The sequence below is a fragment of the Meles meles genome, chromosome 3 (assembly GCF_922984935.1).
Source record: "Meles meles chromosome 3, mMelMel3.1 paternal haplotype, whole genome shotgun sequence".
NCBI lineage: Eukaryota > Metazoa > Chordata > Mammalia > Carnivora > Mustelidae > Meles > Meles meles.
The window spans coordinates 29258239-29263127 of record NC_060068.1 but is presented as its reverse complement, the minus strand read 5'-3'; the positions used below and the strand labels follow the sequence as shown (position 1 = coordinate 29263127).

Genomic DNA, 4889 nt, shown 5'->3' with positions numbered 1-4889 from the left:
AAATTCTCTTCTTTAGAAAGTAAAAATGCCTTCCCAGATTGACCAATGTAAGGAAAATTATCTGATTTTGGTTGGTTTCAGTACATTATGATATATTAGAAGTGCATAACTCTCATTAATAAGTACATAGCTTTTGGGGTGCCTGGGTGGCTCAGTGGGTTAGGCCTCTGCCTTCAGCTCAGGTCATGATCTCAGGGTCCTGGGATCGAGCCCCGCATGGGGCTCTCTGCTCGGAGGAGAGCCTGTTCCCCCCCCGCCTACTTTGATATTTCTCTCTCTGCCAAGTAAATAAATAAAATTTTTTTTAAAAAAAGTACATAGCTTTTATATTGCTGGACACATTGATTTAATTCAGCTGCTAAAAATGTTGATTATGTGTGATAAAATCACAAATTTAAATGACTGAGTAAATATTTTACTTCTTTTCCATTAATGTTGATATCTGTTAGCACAAGATGTGTTGATTACTTCAATTTATCAAGAAATTTTATTCATTATACTAATTAAGCAAACTAAACTGGAGAAGTGCGTATTATGAATATTTTTTAAAAAGGTAAAATTAATTTTATCCCTGGGTTAAAGAGACATCGGAAAACAAAGATGAAGGATATGGAATAAGTTTCAACATTTTCACACAAATTATTTTCATGAAGAATGCATTTTTTAAAAGAATTTATTTAATTATTTGACAGAGAGAGATCACAAGTAGACAGAGAGTCAGATGGGGGGTGGGATGGGGGTGGAGCAGGCTCCATGATGAGCAGAGAACCCAATGCAGGCCTCAACTCCAGGACAATGAGATCATGACCTGAGCAAAAGGCTTAACCCTCTGAGCCACCCAGGCACCCCATGAAGAATGTATTTGAAGTAGAACATTGTAAATGATGAAAATTCTATCATCTATTTCTTCATTTGTAGGGTCACTCTTCTTTGAAATCATGAAGATCTGGAACACCACCTCAGATTTCATTCTCCTAGGACTCTTTAACCACACAGGAGCCCACCTATTTCTCTTTGTAATGGTTCTGACAATTGCCTTCACCTCTCTAGTAGGCAATGCCCTCATGCTCTTCCTGATTCACCAGGATGTCCAGCTCCACACACCCATGTACTTCCTCCTGAGCCAACTCTCCCTCATGGATATGATGCTGGTCTCCACCATTGTGCCCAAAATAGCAGCTGACTACTTGACGGGCCAGAAGTCCATCTCCCCTGCTGGCTGTGGGTTGCAGATCTTCTTCTTCATGTCATTGGGAGGGGCTGAGTTCTTCCTCTTAGCATCCATGTCCTATGACCTCTATGTGGCTGTTTGCCACCCACTGAGATACCCCATTCTCATGAGCTGGCAATTATGCCTGAGAATGACTGTGGGGTCTTGGTTCCTGGGCGAGCTGATGGGCTCATGCAGGCTGCTGCTACCCTGAGTTTTCCATTCTGTGACGCACATGAGATAAATCATTTCTTCTGTGAAGCCCCTACTCTAATGCGTTTGGCTTGTGCTGACACAGTTATTTTTGAGTATGTGATGTACATCTGCTGTGTCTTAATGCTTCTGGTCCCATTTTCTCTCATCCTGATTTCCTATAATTTCATCCTTGCTGCAGTTCTTGAGAATCATTCTAGAGAAGCCCACAAGAAGGCTTTTGCTACCTGTTCCTCACATCTCTGTGTAGTGGGACTGTTTTATGGAGCTGCTATATTTATCTACATGAGACCCAAATCCTATAGGTTAGCCAACCATGATAAAGTGGTGTCATCCCTCTGAAAAACAACCTGAGGGTATTGAAGGGTCAGGGGTGGGAGGTTGGGGGAACAGGTGGTGGGTAATAGGGAGGGAACGTTTTGCATGGAGCACTGGGTGTTGTGCAAAAACAATGAATACTGTTACACTGAAAAATAAATAAATTAAAATGGTTAAAAAAAAAGTGGTGTCATCCTTCTATACTATCTTCACTCCTTTGTTTAACCCCATCATCTACAGTATGAGGAACAGTGAAGTCAAAGGAGACCTGAGAAAATGCATGGGTCAGTGTTCTACCCTTAAGTCAAAACTAATATTAGTTTTATTTGCCCCAAATTTCAAGTGTGTACAAAACTGACTGTGCATGGGATGTCAGGGTGGCTCAGTTAGTTAATCGTCTGTCTTTGGCCCAGTCATGATCAGAATGACTTGGGATGGAGTCCTGCATTTGGCTTCTTGCTCAGCAGGAAGCAGTTTCCCTCTCTGAATGCTGTTCCCCTTGCTTATGCTTTCACTCTCTCCTGGACAAATAAATACATAAAATCCTTAAAAAGAAAACTGTGTGAAATTTTTTAGAGAAAGTTTATATATGTATTATGTCTATAACTGTTATTATTTAATTTTGAAATGCAGACATACCTCTATATTTCATTTTTTAATTTTAATTTTAATTTCATTTTTAAATGAAATATAGACACACCTCCTATATTTCATTTTAAATAAAATTTTAAATATATATTTACATTTTATATATGATCAATTTATTATATTTTGAAAAATTTTAAGTTTTTTTCAAGGTTTTATTTAAATTCCTGTTAATAAATATGCAGTGTAATATTACTTTCTTGTTTTGAATTTAGTGATTCAAAACTTACATAGAACCCCCAGTGCTCATCATAACAAGTGCCCTTCTTTATGTATTTCAGCTATTTAACCAATCCCCCCCTTATATCCAGTTACCACCAGGTTTTTCTGTATAGGTAAGAGTTTGTTTCCTAGTTTGCATCTGTGTTTTTTCCTTTTTATTTTGTTTCTTAAATTCCACCTGTGAGTGAAATCATATGGTAGTTTTCTTTCTCTGATTGACCTACTTCCCTAAGCCTAATAATCGCTAGGTCAATCCATGTCTTTCCAAATGGCAAGACTTCATTCTTTTCAAAGCTGTTTAATATTCCACCTCTTTGGGGGAAGGAGGGCAAGATGGAAGAGAAGTAGGAGACTCTGTTTCAACTGGTCCCCTAAAGTGAGCTGATTATATACCAGAACACTCTGAACACCCATGAAATCAGCCTGAGATGTAGTATTATAACCTTCTAGATCTCTACTTGGGCAGAAGACACCAGTGGACAGGTAAAGTGGAGTGGGAATGTCAGATTGATATCTGAAGATAAACAAAATGGGGAGGCACTAGATGCCACACATTGGAAAGTAATACCCCAAAATGAGAGTGCCCTCTGATTGGCAACAAGCATTAACTTGGAGTCTGGTTAAAAGTACTCAAGAAGAACAAAAGATCTTAAGGGAAATTGGTGTAATCGGGTGGTTACAGGCACCAGCTTAAGCCCATACACCCAGGATGGCCACCTCTGGCACCATACCAGAGAGACTGCAGTGAACCATCCAGGCCATGTTCCCTTAGCTGCAGGCACTTATGAGAGCGTCTGGGCGGTGGCACACATGAGAGAGTCTAGTGTGGATGTTAGGGTCCATTATGAAAGGAAAGAGACTGAGACAAATTGAAAGTAATGCAAAGCCTTATTCTATGCCAAGCATTAGAAGTTAGACTGACCAGTCAGGGGAATGAGACTGAGACAAAGTTAAATTTATGTGAAGCTTTATTCTATGCCAAGCATTAGAAGTAAGAATGACCGGCCAGGGCTACCTCCAAGGAGAGCGACCCCCTCCCGATCTCACAGGCTGGTTCTATAGGGTATAACCGCAGACCAAATGTACATGGCTTCTATTGTTAAGGCATTTACTCCTGGAATTGATACCTGGAACCATACCAGGAACTACTGGGGCATTTATTCCTGAAATGAAGTCCATGGATATAAACAACAATATGGCTATCTAGTCAATATGGATTTGCTCTGGCTAAGCAGGCCCTAATAGTTAAACAGGTTTTAACAATAAATTGGCCTAACAGTGGATACCAGCCAGCACTCTCTAGAACTACAGCCTTTTGCACTCTGCATGCGCAATGTGCAACAGGAGTCTGAGTCGCTCTCCATACCCTGCCCCGAGAGAGGTCCTTGGAGGTGGTAGCTGGTGTTCTCTAGCGTCCGTGAGAGTCCGAACACTCCCACCATGCGCAGGTGTGAAAAATCTCAGTGCATTATCTCTGGTTGGGATCTCTCCGGTCGTCTGGATATACCCAGATAGCAGCCCTGCAAAGGCTGACTTTGGAAGTGGGGGTCTCTGGACTAATATTGCTCTCGCTTTTAGTAGCACTGTGATAGAGAGAGAAATGGGAGCTCCTCAACACCCTAAGATGGTCGCTAGGGATGTGCTCTGCTGGTGGGAAGTGGCAGAGGAGGAGTCTATGTGCTCTGGACCACCCAGAGGGGAACAGACTGAAGCTTTTCTGTCCTGTAAACCTCTGTCCTCTAAAGCTCTGGAGAACTGCCAAAAGCCACCAGGAGAAAACAAAACAAAACAAAACAAAACAAAAACCAACAACCTCCAGAGAACAAAAGCCTGAAAAAACATTTTCCTCAGAACCCAGCCCCTTGATAGGGGGCAGGAGGACTCAACTCTAGCAATACTGCCTGCAAAACCTCATGGCCAGTGCCTGCCTCAGAAAGCCAGCCAAAACATCCAAGAAGACAACCACCACAGGGTCCCCATAAAACTATAAAACCCCAAAATCAGGGGAAAGAAGATATTAAGCTCCCCCTATTGCCTTAAAACATGTATACTCATGGGTACAACATTCATTTTTAATTCATCCTGACTACTCTCATTCTTTTTAATGTTTTATAATTTTTAAACCTATTTACTGTCACAATGAGAGGTTCAATACAACCAATTCCATAATAAACTTTTAACTTGAACTTTTTTTGATATATTACCTGTGTTTTTCTTTTTCTTTTCTATTTTTTTAATATTCATATAGAGATAAGCTTCAAGGTAATACTCTTTCCACAAT

General features: G+C 40.6%; 1 pseudogene; it reads left to right on the top strand.

Moving 5' to 3' along the window:
* Positions 1 to 938: 938 nt before the first annotated feature.
* LOC123939193 lies at positions 939 to 1765 on the top strand (annotated as a pseudogene).
* The last annotated feature ends 3124 nt before the right edge of the window (positions 1766 to 4889 follow it).